Source organism: Sus scrofa, chromosome 15, assembly GCF_054392235.1.
Source record: "Sus scrofa isolate SSC_HxYL_T2T_F1_AM1 chromosome 15, Sscrofa_HxYL_maternal_Yorkshire_Landrace_v2.0, whole genome shotgun sequence".
NCBI lineage: Eukaryota > Metazoa > Chordata > Mammalia > Artiodactyla > Suidae > Sus > Sus scrofa.
In genome coordinates, this window is record NC_139397.1 from 116,524,504 (window position 1) to 116,544,281 (window position 19,778).

General features: G+C 38.1%; 1 protein-coding gene across 39 annotated transcripts in view; it reads left to right on the top strand.

Moving 5' to 3' along the window:
• PLCL1 (phospholipase C like 1 (inactive)) overlaps window positions 1-19,778 on the top strand; it is a 958,345-nt gene that overhangs the window by 546,382 nt on the left and 392,185 nt on the right. The window lies entirely within an intron of this gene.

A 19,778-nucleotide genomic window follows, 5' to 3' on the forward strand; every position in this document is an offset into this window, starting at 1 on the left:
CGTCCATTGCTAAGTGTCTTTATAATTCTGATTTAATTTAATACTTGTAAACACCAAACACACTGGTATATTTAAATTACACCAAATACTCTACTAAAAAATTTCAAAGTTCTTGATATATATTTTGATACTCTTTTTCTTACAAATGGAAAATTAAACTGCATATATTACTGTATATGGAATTTATTGCCTTTGATTTGCTGAAAAACCATAACACTTTATGCTTCTCAGATACAATTGTAATAGATACTATATGGTGTATAATGTTGACTATTAATATAACATATTTGACAGCATATTTATGTATACATTTGTATGGTATTTTAAAGTATGCTGATAAGTCATGTATGTCTTCTAGTGATTTTTATTTTGAAAGTCATTAACATTTTAAGGAATACTGTTCATAGAAAGTAAATACTTCTCTGTGAAGTCTTTACAAAAAGTAATAAAACCTCAAACCAGAACTTCATTTTAATAAATATGTTACATTTTCTTTTTATGTTACCAATATCAGATGCAAATAGTTTCAGATCACAGATATGGTTTGCTTTTGCATAGAAGAATACAATGTTTTTCTTTTCACTATTATTTTCCCGTGTATTCAAATGTTAATGTAAAATAACCAAAGAACAAAAACAGACTTTACTAATACATTATATTTTCTTTAGTTGTAGGCAGTAGGGGGTGATAGTCAAATAGAAGAAAAATCCATGCAGAAGTTTTCCATTTCTTGAGTTCACAAATATGTAGAAATAGGAGTTCATAGTCTCTGCATATTTCTTAGGGTTTAAAGTCACATTTCTTCAGCAGAAATTTCTGAGCTTCCTTTCACTGACCACCTTACTGAGAATCCAGAAACACTGTAGCCCTATTCTTTCCCTGTCATCTGCTTGCGTTGTGCACGTCAGGCTCTAGGGGGCACTCCTCAGCTACCACAAAGATAATCTCATGCTTAGTCCATTTTAAGGCTGTGAGACGTATTTAATATTCATTATTTTATCAAGGCATTTAGTTGGAAGAGACTTCATAGCTCATCTTTAAAGCACATATAGCCATAATTGAGTTGAAAAAAATCTCGCATAGGTATCAAGGTGTGCAGCTGGATTCCTGAGGACATTAACAAAATTTAGAATACTGCATGGTGCCTGGGCAAATAATTACTTTTTAGAGTTCTCTTCGTGTTAGTCTTTTCTTCTTGGAGCCCAGGGAGGATTTTATGATACTCAGATTTTTTATTACTGTACCTCAAGGCTTGTCCCTTTGCCTTGAGGACTCCCAGAGTGTAGAGTGGAGAATAATCATGATTTATGTTTGGGAAGAGGAACCACAGAATTTTTACATAGAATTATGTGCCCTACACTGAAGCTTATAAACAGCTTATCTTTAATGGGAGTGAAATATTGAATTTAAGATTGTGTGTGGCCTTTTCTCCACTCTCTTCCCTCCACTTTCATTTCTCTTTAACTCACCCCATCCCAAATAGACTCTACTTGTGTGGCAATTCTAAGAACCCTTCCCATGCAGAATGACATTGGCCTCTCACGTTTCTACACCTTCTAGGTTCATTCACATCAGCCACTGGTGCAGCTGCTTCAGCTTTTTATAGCTTTTCATACTTACCTTTCGTGGAGACTGGCAGCATTAACTAGTCTGACATGTTGGAAATTGACTTTCCACATTCACCCTCTGACTTGCCTCTGGGCCAGCTGCTCTGTCTTCCTGCTGAAGGATACAGCAGTGACTACAGCCACTTACTCCTATCTGGGACCAGCCCCTCCGCTGGAGTCAGAGATTCCCTCACTCCTTCTAACTCTAAATGACACTTCAGGAATTGCATCCTTTCTCACCTCATCAAATTTTCTCCCTCTATGTTTTAATTTCTCCTCCTTAAATAGAGAAATCCCTGTCTTCTACAGCCTACAATTTCTTTAGTTCTCAGTTCCCTTTTATTATTATTATTATAATCATAGTCATCATTATTTTCAGCCACTCCCAAGGCATGCACCAGTTCTGAGACCAGGGACTGAACTCACACCACGCCAGTGACCCAAACCACAGCAATAACAACACTGGATCCTTAACTGCTAGGATACCAGAGAAATCCCTCAGTCTGTCCCCCTGCCCTGCTTTTTTCTTTCTTTATTTTTTTGGCTGCACCCAAGCATCTGGAAGCTTCCAGGCCAGGGATTCAATCCTCGAATCCCAGCCACAGCTGCAACGTACTCCACAGCTGCAGCATTGCAGGATCCTTGACCCACTGTGCCACAGTGGAAATTCCCAGTTCCCTTTTAGAGCAAAGTTCCCCAGAGTGCTTTCTTTACTTGATGTCACCAGCTCCTGCCCCTCCTATTCTCTTTCCCACTGCATCAAGAATGCTTCCTTCTTCTTTTTTTTTTTTTTTTTTTTTTTTTTGCTTTTTAGGGCCTCACCCATGGCATATGGAGGTTCCCAGGCTAGGGGTCGAATTGGAGCTACAGCTGCTGGCCTTTGCCACAGCAACAGCAATGCCAGATCCGAGCCATGTCTGCAACCTACACCACACAGCTCACGGCAATGCCAGATCCTTAACCTGCTAAGCAAGGCCAGGGATTGAACCTGCAACCTCATGGTTCCTAGTCGGATTCGTTTCCGCTGCACCACAATGGGAACTCTGGGATGCTTTCTTCTTAAGGTCACCAGTGACCTCCAGGTTCTAAAACCTAATGCTCAGTCCTCAGCTCTTATCTTAAGCCACATAGAGGCAACAATTTTTCTCCCCACAGTGCATCACTCCTTTCTTAAAATATTTCTTTCATGGAACTTCTGCAATACAGACTGTCAGACTCTCTGGTTGTCCTTCCAGGTCACCCACAGCTCCTCCTCTGCTCCTCCACTAGCTGCCTCTCATTGTCTTAGGGGAGGCTCAGTCCTCAGGCTCCTCTTTTCTCTCTGCACTCTCTCTAGGCCTTATCCCATCTTCTCTCAGCCTTTAAATGCCATCTATACTCTGCAAACGTCTACATTTATATTTCCAGCTGAGTCTGGAACTCTGACATGTGGATTCACCTGCTTTCTTGGTTGGATGTTGCTGCTTGGTTGCCTAACAGGCTTCTCAAACTGATCTCCATTCTGCCTCTCCGAAAATCAAACGTAACACCACTTCTTCACAGTCTTGCCATCTTAGAAAAGGGAATTTTCTCAGACGAAAAGCTTGGTTATATGATAGAAGTTCAATCCACTGTCCTCTTCTATCTTGATTATTGTCTCCCTGTCTCAGTCCATTTCAGTGCGCCTGATATCAATGCGATAGCAGTTCAATGTCAGCTCATTTTGGTCCTTTTCTCAAAACCTGTCTGTGGTCCCTATCACAAAGTAAAAGGCACAGTCTTGGTAGTGGCCCACTAGCTGAACTGGATCCGTTCCTTGAGATAATCTCTTGGTCTCATCCCTTTCTTTCTCCCTGATTTGCTTCTTGCCACATAACCCTCTTTGCGCTTGCTCAGTATTCCAAAGAAGTCCCTGCCTCAGAAACTCCTTGCTTGTGATTTTCTTTGTCTGGGATGCTTCTTCCCCAGAGGTTTCATGATTCACCTCTCACATCCATAAGATCTTTCCCCAAAGTTACCATCACCATGGGAAGAACTTCCCTGATGCATCTATTTCAAATAGTAACCCTCCCCTACTGGGCCCTACCCTTCACATCTTTACTTTCTGTCTTTATTATTTTTTCCATAGCACTTCCTACCATCTGCCTACCAGGCATTCCACTTGTTTATCAATTATTGTCCTCTGTGACTAGTGTGGATTCCAGAGGAAGGAGTTTGCATAGTGCTGTATCCACACAGCGTCCCCAGTGCCTAGAAGGAGACCTGACGTGTGGTAGGCTCTCAGTCCTATTTGCTGAATGAATGAGCCCATATTTGTACATCATCTGTGAAAGGACCTATGTCCAAATTTGGAACTCAGCCAGGATTCAAAATCTATTCTCTCATTTCTCTGTTTAATCTTGCTTTCTGACTTAAATGAGCTTCTCAAAACAATGTCACTTTTTCTTATGTTGGTATCCTCAATTTTTTTTTCTCTTTAATTGACTTTGAACCCCTTGATCTTTTTACCTTTAATAAATATTTGATGCAGTAATCTGTTAATGACTTCAAGATCTCGTGTTTGATGGGGGCACTTTTTGGGGTGGGGTTTGGAGTTACGGGTGCTTAGGATACTCAGATCCCATGAGGAAGGACTTCCCCACTTTTGATGAAATGAGAAAGCACTCCTGACTTGGACAAACTTTGCTGAGCAGAAAAATTCTGTAAGAATTCTCATTCTATGGAATTTGGTAGAAGTGGTTGGTTAAAGGCCCTTACCTCTCTTGCTGCTCCTTGTCTTCCCATTATACCTCAGTGATCTCAAGGTTATTGTGATCAGATGGAATCATATTTCAAATATTTAACCTGCAAAAAGTGATGTTTAATTCTGTGCATCAAATTATACGATCAGGGTGTTCCCATCATGGCTCAGGAACGAACAGGTTACGAACCCAACTAGTATCCTTGACGATTTGGGTTTGATCCCTGGCCTTGCTCAGTGGGTTAAGGATTGGTGTTGCTGTGAGCTGTGGTGTATGTCACAGATGCAGGTCAAATCTGCCATTACTGTGGCTGTGGTGTAGGCCGGCACCTGCAGCTCCATTTCAGCCCCTAGCCTGGGAACATCCATATGGTGTGGGTGTGGCCCTAAAATATATATATATATATTTATATGACCAAAAAATATATATATATTTATATGACCAAATGGTGCTACTCTACCTAAGTACAGAAGACGCTATGGAGAAAGAAACCAGCATTTGCTCAGGTCAAGGATTGTTCTTTCTCATATATCAATGTATTTAATACATTATATGGACTAAGAAACTGAGGTTTGGCAAGACAGCCTAACTTTCCCAAGATCTTGTATCCACTATGTTAGAGTGGTTAAGTTCAGAGATCTGTCTGTTTCTCAAACTCATTCTTTTCAATGTGTTATGCTGCCTTCTGTATTATCAGCTATCAGCTTGACATAATTTGCTGTAAACCCTGAAATGCTTTCCAGGCAGTTTTCAGAAAGTAATATGTGTGTATACTCAATTTTGACAGTCACAAAGTTACATAGCTATGTGAGAATAATAACTATCATTTATTGCACCAAGGCCTTTTCTAATCTTTTGTAGACATTATCTCTAATCTTTACAACAACCCTAAAATGATATTGTCATCATTGTCATTTTACAAAGAAGGAAACTGAAACCCATAGAAGTAGGTTTCCTGATTTTAAAGATGCTGATGCCTGAGTTGCCACCTAGAATAACAAATCAGGTTTTCACATCTTTTACTCCCTTACCTTATTCAGGTGTCTGCTCAAATGTCACCTCATCAAAGAGATCCTCTCTAACCAAGTTAGCTACATAATTCTATCTAGAGAGCGTGTCCTCTTAGTCTGCTTGATTTCTTTTAAAACTTATTACCACCTATACATTATGTATTTATTTATTTGTTGTATGCTTTTCCCAGCTAAAATACAATCTGTGTGAGTTTAAGAAAGTTGTTTGTTCTCTGCTTTATCTGCTGTATTTAAAACTTCAACATAGTAGATACACAATGAATATCAGTCAAGTTAATGAGAAAAAGTGTAGGGCTGAAATGTATGTGAAATTGAATTAATCTGGGTGAACTGTATAAAGAGGATAAAGGAATCTTTGAGTAAAGGACAGTAGGTGAGAGAAGACCAGAATAGGACAGTCAGATAAGAAGCATTGAATAAATGTGAGGATTTAGATTTTTCTGAAAACAGACTTTATGAACATAGAAAAGAAGATTTCTTCTTACACAAGGTGATGGGGTTTCTGGAAGAAGGTTACATATATTCTGTGTCAAGGAAGACATACAATTCTCAGCATGCATTATTTAAAAAAGGTTTCAGAGTAAAGTATTCAGAACCTGAGATAAAACTGACTCTGGAATAAAGAGAAAAAACTATTTTGGTGATACTTAGAGGAAGAAGTTTTTGGTTGTGGAATTAATCTGAAGATATGTAAACTACTAAAGATTGAAAATATCTGTAGGATTTCATACTCAAAATAAAAATTGAAAAAAGGTCTCAGAGGACATGAGGGCACAGGGACAGCGAGTAGCTTGCTTAAGGTCACATGGTTTGTGGGTGGCAGAGGCAGATGATAGACCCTGGCAGGTGGTTGCTAGGGCCTGTCCTCCTAACCACTAGGCTACCTGGTCTGACAACATTCTATGGACATTGAGCTTTTTAATATTTTGGAAATACTGTTGCATATACCCAGTTTTCTATTTTCTTACCCTGCTGTGGCTTGCTCAGCTCCTGGTAAGCAACTAGGTGACATGCAGCACACAGAGCTCCCCTGCCATGGCTCTCTAAGAGTAAGGGTCATCAAGAATTCTAAGAATGATTAAATGATTATCATTGCTTGATCATTTGGCAGTGGAAAATCACTGAGACTTGGGCAGGGACAGCTTCTGGGGAAAGAGATGAGTTTTAATTCTTATTAACATTTCAGAGCTGGTAGAAAGGAGATGTGTGTAGCCTGAGAAGTGTTAAGATCCAGGGCCTCTTTGTTAGGGGGAGGTGCAATAGAGGCTCCATGTGTCATTCTTTAGGAGCTGAGAAATCCTGAATGTTCTGGAAGCATTGAGGAGGAGTGGAAAAAAATTAAAAAATTAATGAAATAGAAGGAAATGATTAAAAAATCAAAGTTCTTAAAAGAGGAGTTCCCATTGTGGCTCAGCGGGTTAAGGACCTGATGTTGTCTCTAGGAGAAGGGGGGTTGGATCCCTGGCCTCCCTCAGTGGGTTAAGGATCTGGTGTTGCCCCAAGTTGTGGTGTAGGTCACAGATGTGGCGTTGCAGATGTGGCTCGGATCTGTTGTTACCATGGTTATGGTGTAGTAGGCTGCAACTGCAGCTTCAGTTCAACCCCTGAACTTCCATATGCTGTAGATGTGGCCATAAAAAGAAAAAAAAATTTAAAAGGTATCAGAGAATATGTTTCAGAGAACAGTGGACAATGTAATATTTTAGAGGAATAAAAGTTAAGGGGAAAATATATAATTAATCACAGCTAATCATCCACCCACCCATCCATCCTTCCTTCCATCCATCCATCCAGCCAGCCAGCCAGCCAATCACATTCTATACATTTGGGAACTAAACCATGATGGGAATGGAAACAATAGTTGATCCATGTCATTGCAGGCATCCTGTGAATGATTTACTTTAACAAAGTCAAAAAGACATTTTATTGGAAATAAAGGTTATAATATTATAATTAAATATAGATGGATACTATCTGGCAAACATTTTCTTGGTTTAGTCTTGTAGTCTAATATCAAACATTCAGCCCTCTATTTCTCATGTTCAGTGTTGAGCATGCACTGGCTGGGAGAACTGATGCAGATATATGTCCTTTTTTAGGGAAGGGGATAATGACACAACCATTATAAATATATATTTATGACTAATGATAACACAGTCTCTGCACCTTGCATTTTTAAGTCGTCTGTATGGTGTGGATTCTTCTCATGAGCCCTCTGTAGATGTGAAGAATCATTTGGGACATGTAACGAAAAGTGAAATTAACACACTGTGAAAGGCATGTAGTAATGATGCTCAAGTCAAAGTTACTTCTGCTTGGTGCTAAGAGCTTTGTCTGTCTTACAGATCCAACCTGTGGTAATAAGAGAGTGCTTATTGAAAGTTTAAGAAAATGAAGAGATATTTTCCCATGTAAGAACAAACATTCATGTGTTCTGTGCCTTTCAGATTCATTTATATGTGGAAGCCTTTATGCTGCAATTCTCAGCTCTGCTGGTTTGCCTTTTTATACCACTTCCTTTTACTTATTTATGCCATTCTTTGTCTGCCATGTGACAGGTGTTTTTTGGCTCCTCCTTCTTATGACACTATAGAATTATGCCACATTTCTTGGATTGAACTTGAGTTTATCCTTAAAGAATTATTTCTTCTTGCCCTGACTGCAGTTTTTTTTCCAGTAAAGCATATGACTTGGCAGGTATTTGGGTGTCCAAGAAGTCTGTGGCTTCCTGTACTGTAGAGGTACCACTGGAGCCCGGGGCTTCTGTGTTGTTGCTCTTCATTTCCTGCAGACTGCTTTTGGTTTTATAGGTATTAGAGAACAATTATAGAGGTATGCTATCTATCTATGACTCATGGTATAGATTCTAATTCCAACATGATTTTTTTTTTTTTTTTTTTTTTGCCATTTGGAAAAAGAATGTCAACTTCTTTTTTTTTGTTCTTCCTCTGAACTCATTGTATGAAAGAACAGTAAGCCTAATATAGAGCTAATCTGGGTTTGGGTAGAAGCCAGCCCTGTAAGGGATGAAAGGAAAAGCTCATGAAGTAGTTAACCTTATTTAAATATGATCAAAACGTTGGGATTTACATGGGAGAAGGCAGATGAAAAATGGTGCTGAGAGTAATGTGGTTTAGGAGGGAGAGAGAGAAATAATTGTCTTCTTTAGGCGATAATTAAGTGTTTGCTGTATACCATGGGTCCAACTTAGACTTTTGGCATTTTTCTGAATGGGAAAGCAGAAGGCAGAAGAGCAATGGTTGTCAAAGCTGGTGGCTGGCTTTGGAAAGGGCATATCACCTGGTCTCCATTTAGGAACACTGCAATGAATGAGATTTAAAGGCTTATAGCCATGTACATTTTAGTGGGGTGGGCAGAGAAGTGTAACCTAGAAATGCAGAACACTCTGCAAATAAAACCACCATTCATCCCAGACATGGAAAGGTACTATTCTGACTGAGCCTGTATCTTTCAGTGATATCCAGACTGTGGGCTGAGGATGGGTTTGCCATGGTTAAAATCAGTATTCCAAGCCTTGTGTTTTTAAAATGGAAAAAAGACTGGTGGTTGGAAACCTCATTTTTCTTTGTTACTGTTTTTGAAACATCAGGACATCAGCTTGTCTCTTGGGACTGTGCCCAGGAGGTCTAATTTTGCTGAAGGATCCAGTCAAGCCTTTGGAGTTAGTTTAGTATTCTAAATTAGTTATATTTTGATTTTACTTGGATTTGTGGAAAAACTAAAAAAGTCAACATCTAAGAGAGGCAACTCCAGGTTCTTCCTACCTCCCATGAAATCGTATTTTGGTTGTTATGTTGAGCACATAAAAGTAAAAAATATCCCTCTGAAAATGTTCATGCAGCATGAGCAGTTCCTCTTTGAGAACTCATATTCCCTTGGATGGATGGCATAATTTCATTCCTGGAAGCATAATAGGGATTCCCTTCTCCCATTTAGTGATTATAATGTGGGAACAATTTTTGCCTCCTTTGTCTCCTAAAGTGTGTATACCTGGAATGAGTACCCTATCGATGGTTTTTATATCACCAGAGGAATGAAAGGAAATGGGGGTGGAGGAGGGCAAAACAGAATTAGAGATTCAAGCTAAAGCCCAACTCAGTTAAGACTCAGAATAGTGAATTAGAGAGTCAAGAGATTGTCTGGATCCAGGAAAGAGTCAGAAACTGGAGGTCAAAGGAGGGACGTGAGTCAGAACCCAAATGGCTTTGTACATTGAATTGATCTAGAAGTATAGCAAGTGCTTTCAAGGCAAGTGAGCATCAACATACAGATGTAGGTTTACCGGATAGATGACCATGGGGCCATGGCACTTTCCTTATCTTATCATCTTACAGCAGTGTGAGGACCAATGACTTTGATGGTGGTTTGAGGATACTGAGGGCTCAAGGCCCTGTGTCTGATAGCTCTGCACTCTGTTATCCTAGGGATGGGAGTAGGGGGTTCTAGATGCCCGAGAGGTTTGATTTTGGAAAGGATGCTTGCAATGTGAATCCTTGCACTTTCTGTAAATTACATCAGCATTCCTTGGTCCATGCCATTTGGAAACATGTATTGCAAATTTAATTTGGTTAATTCACAAGTCTATTTTTTACCTGTTCAATTTAATATCGTTCAGATTTGCCAACAAGTGTATGCCAGTTTCCTGCCAGACTACTCAAGGCAAAATGTGAATCATCAGGGGCTAGATGGCTTTTCTTGACATTGAATAAATTTCAACTTCCTATTTAGCAATGATGCATGTATAAACTGACCTTAATAGGAAAATAAGGTCTTTCTAACTTTATCTAACTCAAGTCTTCACATAATTCTGCTTCGTTTTGGATTTTTGTGTATGTTGTAGAGAGGCTTTATATGTATCTGCATATGTATAGCATGATAAAAACACATGTAGATTTACTCATCAAATATCCATGACTGTGTAGAATTAAATGACATAAAATTATTAACTTGCTGTTTTATTTAATAAATGATTCTATGTATCTGAGATATAAGAATTTTCAAGTAGGTTTTATCTAAGGCTTTTAACAGCTTTTTGAGGTAGGTAATATTATTCCTATTTTCCAGTTATTATAAGAAACAGATTCTGAGAGGTTAAAACATTTTCTGTAAAACTCCAGATCCATGTTATTTCCATTGTCTCATGTGGTTGCTTTGCTTCCTGTGTTCTTATTCTCACTGACAACTTAGATCACTTTGTTTTGCTATTATAGTTTATAGATCTAAATGTAAGTGTGAAATTTATTGCTGTAATACATTGATCATAATTGTGCTCCATTTCTAATACCTGAGACTAAATACAGTGAGGGAAATTTTGAAGGTAAAATTTGCGTGCATGTTTATCTTTCAAAGAAATTTTCTGTATGTATGGGTAATACATATTAGGAATATATGCCTTAGAATACCAAAAATTCTGAATTCTTTTTTGATAACCACATCAAAGGTAATTCTTGAGGTTGTGAAAGACAGAAATATTCCTTGGAAAAACAAAAGAAAATTAGCAAAAATTAGTCCAAACACAAACACCACAAGAAAAACTGTATAACTATATTCCCATAAGTATATGTTAATAAATTTAGCAACAAAAATATACAGTGCTTCATGATGTGACTCATTAAAAATGAATTTAACTAGATGGTAGCAGAATACGAGTGCGTGCACAATGGTTACAGTAAATGTGCAAGTGTAGCCTTTCTTTTAGACCAAGTATTAGAGAAGAAAATTGCATACTTGATGTCTGGCGGTTTCTAGAACGCTGTTTTTGTTTACGGGTTGGGCAAATGCCAGTGGTTTCAACAAAATAAGAATAGAAATCATACATTATTGTGAAGTTATTTTAGAACAACAGATGCAAGGCAGGTCATGGAATATTTTTGTAACTGTTGGGCAAAGAAATAGAACCAGATCCTATGAAATTCTTGAAGGATTGAAGGTATAATTTTTTTTGTTATCACTGGAATTAATATTGTGAATGCCTCTCATGGTACTCATACTATGCAGAAATATCAGATTATTAGAATATTTAATCTGAATGGGTAATTGGAAACTGAATAAATTTTTTCCAGATGGAAATGGAAGTTGTCTGTTTCCATGAGGTTGGAATGATACTAAAATCTATAAATCTCTTTTTTCCCCTTTTGACCTCCCCCATCCCAGTGCTATTCTCACAGAATTTGTGGGTGGCATTTTACATTCATGAAAGTAGCTCTTTAATTTATTTTAACTATGCCTTGGTAAGACCTTCTGAGTATTTAATAATATGTGCCTATTTCATCATCATAAGCACCAGGGTAACATAGCTGTAGCCTGTGAAAAGGGATGAGTCACAAAACTTATTTCCAAAAGCATGTTTCTTTGATTTCCAACTGATGGTACACATGTGAAAGGATGGCTTTATGGGAAAATGTATAGAACTTAAATGGATAAAAGGTGTTCACAGGTGAAGGCCTTGGGCCACCAGAAGGTCACCTATGGAGCATTGGGAGACCCCATGAGTCTCTTATGGTCCAAACAGTGGGTTTCTGACCTGGCTGTTTTTTGAGAAGCTACTGCCTAAGTGTTGAATTCATTTCTCATATAATTCATTTATTGTAGTAGTTCCCTTCCAGTGAGGAGACCTGGAAGTTAAAATGTAACATGAAATTTATATCTTTCAAAAGAATTTCCAAATATGTGTGGTAATTTCAGTCTTTCTCATGTATAACATAATTTCTGAATCTTTATATTGTCTTCCTTCACTCCACCCCCAAATACATTACAAATTCTTGTTTCTGATGGTGTGATTTCTCACTGTGACCTCTAACTGTTCCATGTATTTTCCAGCTGGGTTACCCCTGTTGAATGGGCATTTTTTTTTTTTTTTCTCTTCTGGTATCTGCTTGTGTCTTTCTGGCTTAACTGTGGTCAAGTCAGTAAAGGGCAGCGTGGCACTACTCTATCTGTTTAGATCAGGCCAAGGTATGCATGCCTTAATTCATTCCAGCCCATTTCCAAAACCACCAGAGTGATTGTCCTAAAACATTCATGTAGTGAAACCATTGTCCATATTATAACTTTTCAAAAACACTTAGGCTAGCCTTCTTACAGGGTATAAACACTTTAGGATCTGATTTATTGATTTAGGCCTATCTATGGTGTCCTAAAGAGTTGGTCTTGACCATGCTGAGCTACCACTGCTGTTAAAGATACTTTCCCTATGCCACAGGGACCTGAGTTGGCTTAGCATTTCCGTTCATCTCATCTCCTTCTGGGGTTCCTCTCAGTGAGAGGTGCCCACAAGAGGTTGGACTGGGTCCTGACATGCTATCAAGTTTATGAAGTCTTTCATATGATGACAGGATTCTCCCCTTCCCAAGGTTATGTATACTGTCAAGTTTGCTGAGCCTGGATAGGTTCCAGTACCAGTCACAGTGGACCTGCAGCCATTCTTCTTCTCTGACACACTCACTGGTGGAATCTGGTCACTCTTCCAAGCACTTGTTTAAATGATAGACTCTCTCTTAGAGACACTGTTATCCCTGCTCAGGATTTTGACTTACCCTTAGGAAGTCAGATAAGTAAAAATGAGTAGATGCAGAATAATATACTTGGAGAAAGAGGTGCGCCAGGCACCATGCAACTCTACATAACTGCCTTGTATAGCACAGCACATTCCATTAAAATTATCTGTTGTTCATGAAATCACTGCCAAGACCAATATTATGAAACTGTTCCTTGTTTTTCTCTAGGTATTTTCTAGTTTCAGGCCTTGTGTTTAAATCTAAACCGTGTTGATTTGTTTTTCTCGTGTGTGTCTAGTATAAGATAAGGGTACAGTTTCATTCTTTTGCATGTGGTTATCTAGTTTCCCCAACTCCATTTATTAAAGACACTATTCTTTCCTCACTGTATATTTTTCACACCCTCTTTGAAGATCGGTTGACTGAACATATGTGGATTCAGTTCTAGGCTCTTTATTTTGTCCCATTGTTGTGTGGTATGTAGCTTTATGGCAGCATCAAACTGTTTTAATTACTGTAATTTTGCAATATATTTTGATATCAGGAAGTGTGATGTCTCCAGCTACACCAAAAGCACTGGCAACAGAAGCAAAAAAGTGGAAATAGACAAACAGGGCTACATCAAGCTAAAAAGCCTTGGCATAGCAAAGGAAACTCCCAACTGTGTAAAAAAGCAGCCTATAGAGTGCAAGAAAATATTTGTAAACTATATATCTGATAAAGGGTTAAATTCCAAAATACACAAGGAACTCCTACAACTCAGTAGCAAAAAACAAACAAACAAAACCCCAAATAACTTTGTAAATAAAATGGGCTAAGGACTTGAATAGACATTTTTCCAAAGAAGATATACAAGTGGCCAACAGGTATATGAAAAGATGCTCAATATCACTAATCACCAGAGAAACACAAATAAAAACTACAATGAGATATCACTTTGTCTTTTGGTACAGATATTACATATGTGTGTGTGTGTGTGTGTGTGTGTGTGTGTATAAAGACTTGCCATCTTTATATATTCATAGCAAGTGTTGGTGAGGATATGGAGAAATTGGAACCCTTATATATTGTTTGAAATTCAGTGATACAGCTTCTTAGGAAAACAGTGTAGAGGTTCCTCAAAAAAATTAAAAATAGGAGTTCCCGTTGTGGCTCAGTGGAAATGAATCTGACTATTATCCATGAGGACGCAGGTTTGATCCCTGGCCTCGCTCAGTGGGTCAGGAATCTAGCATTGCTGTGAGCTATGGTGTAGGTTGCAGACATGCCTCAGATTTGGCGTGGCTACGGCTGTGGCATAGGCTGCCAGCTGTAGCTCTGATTTGACCCCTAGCCTGGGAAATTCCATATGCTGCAGGTGTGGCCCTAAAAAAGCAAGTAGATAAATAAATAAATAAATAAATAAATAAATAAATAAATAAATAAATAAAAGAACTACTATATGATTCAGCAGTCCAACTTCTGGGTATTTATCCAAAAGAACTAAAATCAGCATCTCAAAGAGATATTAGCACTTTCGTGCTCATTGCAGAGCTATTGATAATAGCCAAAGGTGAACACAACCTAAATGTCCTTCAGCAGATGAATGGATAAAGAAAATGTGGTACATACACTCAGTGGAACAAGGAATATTGTTTCAAAAAGAAGGAGACTGCAGTATGTTACAACATAGATGAACCTTGAGGACATTAAGCTGAGTCGAATAAACCAGTCACAGAGAGACAAAAACTGCATGATTCCACGTATATGAGATCTCAGAAATAGTCAGACTCCCAGAAGCAGAGCGTAGAATGATAATTGTCAGGAGCTGATGGCTTTGGAAATGAAGAGATATCAATCAAAAGGTACAAAGTTCCTGTTATGCAAGATGGATAAATTCTAAAGAACTGCTTTACAGCATGGTATACTTACGGTTAACAATACTATGTCATACACTTTAGAATTTGTGAGGAGGTAGATCTCATGTTGAGTGTTCTTACTGTGATAAAAAAGGTAAGCAACAAAATGTCTATTATCTTTCTCCTCCTCAAAGCTGTAAACTCTTTGAGAGCAGGAATTATGTGAGATGCATTTTTGTATTCCTGGGGTTTAGCACAGTCCATGGCACAACAATAATTATCTTTGGAAGGTAACGAATATAGAGAGGTTGAGCTGCATCAACAGATAAAGATCAAAGCTCTTAAAGGGGAGGATTCAAAGTGGAGGGAAAGATGCTTCAAGGTATTTCTTTGCTAGTTCATTTTTCAGAACAAAGTGAATGATTTCTGTTGTATAAACTCATTCTTAGTGGTCAAAGTATACATCAAAGTTTAGTATTTTTATCCCACTTCTTGCACTGGACCTATTCATTGGCAATAAGCATGGGCATTCTTAGGGATGGTGTTTGCCTATGAATTTCCTATCTAGTGATTTCCTTTGCTTTTGGCCACATGGTAAGAAAGTGGTCATGAGTAAATTTATCAAATCTCTATGAACTGAGAGCTATGTTTGGTGTATATTTGATCTTCAGAGATTCATGTGTTATGGCAGTGAATGTAGAGTAAAGACTTTAAAAAGAACTGGGGAGTTTCCATTGCGGCTCAGCAGTAATGAACCCGACTAGTATCCATGAGGACGTGGGTTTGATCCCTGGGCTCATTCAGTGGGTTAAGGATCCAGCATTGCTGTGAGCTGTGGTGTAGGTTGCAGATGATGCTCAGATTTGGCCTCGCTACGGCTGTGGGCGTAGGCTGGCAGCTGTAGCTCCGATTTGACCCCTAGCCTGGGAATGTCCACATGTGATGGGTGAGGCTGTAAAAAGACAAAAATAATAAATAAATAAAAATAAAAAGAACGGCTTGTGTTAATGTCAGAGATGAGCAAACTGGACACAGTGCATACATATGCACTCTGTGCCTTTGTCTTCATGTAAGAATTGGTTTGTCAATATTTGAATGAAAAGAAGAGTGAGTATAGTACACTGCAAATCAGTTGACAGAAACATAAATAATGTCAATTGCAAATAAATGCTAAAATAAGTTTACGTTTTTAAACATGTAGATCAGGTTACATATGGAAAGGCATAAACAAATAGACTCCATTGCTTCATTGGCTCTAATTATTTCCAGCCAATTAACTTATAAATTCCAGATTCTTTTTGTTTCACAGCATTATATGATGTGAATAAATACCTGTTTTTTTTTTTTTTTTTTTAAAGAGGCGAAAGAGTACACTGTGTGTATTGGCCTAAAGATATAAGCATTTCTCTATAATTTGTCTGTGTGCTGTTTTTTGCTAGCCATATAATTTAGCTTTGATAAATAACACATGATAGAACTGGCTCTGCTGGCTGACCACCTCCTAAGAGGATGCTGAAAAGACTCTCTATAATATTTGCATAGGACTTGGGTCAGTGACCACAAGACAGTGGCCACTCCAGAGTAAACAAGAAGGCCAGTGGTGGCCACAGTCATAAAGAAAAGGCAAGTCAATCTACGGAGGAGAGAGAGTAGTGAATCGGGAGGCCCAGTCAGCTTCTAGAATCTGCTTCTGGAGGGACAGACTGCCTCACCTATGGAGTTTGCCTTATTAATTTTTTTCAATTAAAATTTTCTTTTTCTTTTTTTTTCTTTTTAGGGATACACCTGCAGCATATGGAAGTTCCCAGGTGAAGGGGGGAATCATAGCTACAGCTGCCGCAGTCATAGCAACGCCAGATCCAAGCTGCATCTGTGACCTACACTGCAGCTTACTCCAACACGGGATCCTTAACCCACTGAGCGAGGCCAGGGATCAAACCTATGTCCTCACAGACACTAGTCAGGTTCTTAACCTGCTGAGCCACGACAGGAACTCTCTGGAGTGTGCCTTATTTACTACCACAGACCAGTTTCTTTTTTTCAGATTTAAAACTGTGTTAAATTTATAATACAGAAATCCACCAAGGAGGCAGATAGCCCTGCACGCAAATCCTTATTTTCCCAAATTTCAAATTTTCTTCAGCTTTGGGATTGTCCTTTCTATGCCTTAAGTTCCTCCTCAGCAGAAATAGGATACTAATTCTAATTTACATAATAACTTCAAATTTTAGAGTTGAAAGATCAGATCAGGTCATGTAGGCAAAAGTACCCAGTGTAGCAGCTGGAGGGTCCACTGTGTTTTCTTGCCTTGACCCCTTCATGTGTGTATCTTTCCAATGAACGTATCTCTATTGCATGACAATTTGTGCTAGGTCTTGCTCTTGATTCTGAGATTCCAAACTACTTGGATCTATGGGAGGGTATAATTTCCACGCAGATCTCCTAATTCTCATTGTTGTGAATACCGTGTTCCTAAGAGACAATTTATATTTTTCAGCCAAACAGATATGCGTAGCTTTCCAAACATGACTACAAACTCCTGTTTCCTCAGTCTTTACATGTGACAACTGATCCATTTCCCTGATCGTCCTCAACTTCTGCTTCTCATTGAAAACTCATCCCTAATCTCCCCTCTTATGAGGACCTTTTAGACTAGTTCTACCTAATTTAGCTACTCTTGTCATTTTGACAGTTCCCTAGAAATTTGTGCATCCTTGTGTGTGACTCTCATTAGCAATGCAGGTCTAACATGTTTTTGTCCATTTGAGATGTTTTCCAAATTACATTTTATTCAGTGAATATGAAATGCTTTTCCTTTGGACTCTCCAGTCTGAAAAGCAGCTCTCAAAGCAATGGGTATTGGAAAATGATGACTGGTCATTCATTGATCTTCTTCCATCTCTGATCTTTATTTTCATCATCATGCTTCTTCATATTCTTTGGAGTAGTGTCTGCTTTCCCTTTACTGTCAGAACATCCACCTCTGTTTATCAACAGACTTTGCCTCAGTGCTATCCACAGTCTTTACCTGAAGCTCATGGCTTGAATTAAGCTTTTAACAGACTCCTTAGCAGTTCTTGGTCATGTTGATCCTTATGATACAATAAATGGCCTAGAAGCAGTTATTTTTTTTTCCATCTGAACTATTTAATGATAGATTTTAATTCAAAATGATGGCATAGAATGATCTACTTATTTTTTTAAAAAGTCTCAGGTTTTAAACCTCTAGTTTCACATGCCAAGTATATATATCATGAGATATGACTTATGGTAGCTAAAATATTTGGAAGAAAAGTCATAATTTTAGAAAATAAAAGCTATACAACTGGGCATTGGAACATATTAGGATTTATTAAAAGTAGTAAACATGCCTTTCCATTACCGAGGTCAAAGTACATGGTCAGGATAGTTTATTAAATAAGAAAAAAATAGTTCTCTTATAAACCCCACTGGTATTTGTTGATCTTCTATAGAATCTATTTATAAGCTATTATTTCTGTTGTGATTTCCAAAAGTATTAAAGGAGGATCCAGCAAAACCATGAGCACTGAAGGCTATTTGTGTTTGAAACATGTGATACAATGGAAACTCCTGAAAATATGATGGGCTTCAACAGAAGAAATGTGGGTTTTCTAATACTTAAAAGCTTATAAAAGAGAGATGAGGGAGGAAAAATAAGAAGAGTTTATGTGAATCCATAGAGTTGGTCAACAGAAGAACGGTAGTACTGGATATGAATATGGTGATGAAGCAAACACAGGGCCAGTATGTCCTTGGTAACATGCGCACAGCCACTGAAAGGCAGAATTTACCTTTTAAGCAAACGTGACAACAGGCAAAACAATAAGGAACTGATTAAGAACCCTATTGGGTAAAGCTTTTTGGAATGTTCAGATGCCTGAGTTATTCTCCAAGCAAACTCATGAGAAATTAGGAGGCAAAAAATTAGATAGGAAAAGGAAAGTCAACTTATTTTTAGCAACAGAAGTATAGTTAAAATGTTTCCTAAATTTCCACTTTTCATATTTACTTTATACATATCTAGGTGATTCAGCTAAGGAAACCAGATTTAATCTAATATTGTTGTAACGGAACATCATGTTATCTGGCAATGTCATTTTAAAAATATGTATAGTGAATTATATTAGGCTATATTCAATATCATCCAAAACTCAGTTCCATGAAATTAATTTGATTTTTTTCAAACTGGTCAGAATACATAGCAAGAGCAATACTATTTCATTTTATTATCACAAACATTTTATATAAAAGACCTCTCATTTGCTTGGCTTTGAAAGGATGCGTAAGCAAGATACAAAGGAACCAGGGCCTGATTTTGTGCCCTTAAGTTTTCCTCATGCCTTGGAAGTTGCTGGTTGATTTAAGACCTGAAGTTGGTCTGTGAGAGCCAATTCTGGCTCATTATTAGTCTGGGGCATGATTTACCTTCTGACCCTTTGTCTCCCCTAGAGCCTAACATGCCTTGGTTTCCTAGACTTTTGTGATTCAAACCAGACAACATGGGTATGAACATTTGACTCAGAAAATTACTTAATTAACACAGAAGTGTTATTGACCAATTGACCAATGCTGCTTTTCCAAGTATCTTCAACATATTGAATTCATCTTGCACGTATTTTTAGCAGCTTGTGCTGGGGGCAAATGCAGTTCTCCATTCTTTACTTCCATACCATTGCTTAGGCAAAACCCCTTTGGCAATATTTTTCACTTTTCCAGTGGAAGGTTGAGGCCATATGTAAGGTCACTTTGATTAGGACTACTTACAGGATCTTTTATTCTTTTCCCCTGACACTTTTTTTTTTTTTTAAACTAAGGGTTGAACATTATCTACCACAATTCCTCTATTACTCCTTCTCTCTTTCTGATTTCTTATTCTATAACTTCTTTCCTTCTCATTCTCCTGTTGTTACTTGATTGGCAAGTTCACTTCTTTTGATTTATTCATATCCTATGTCTTCCTATACACCAAGATTAGGTGGTACAATGGTGAATAAGACATATACCTATTACTCTCAAGGAGTTTACAATCTTACAAGGGAGACAT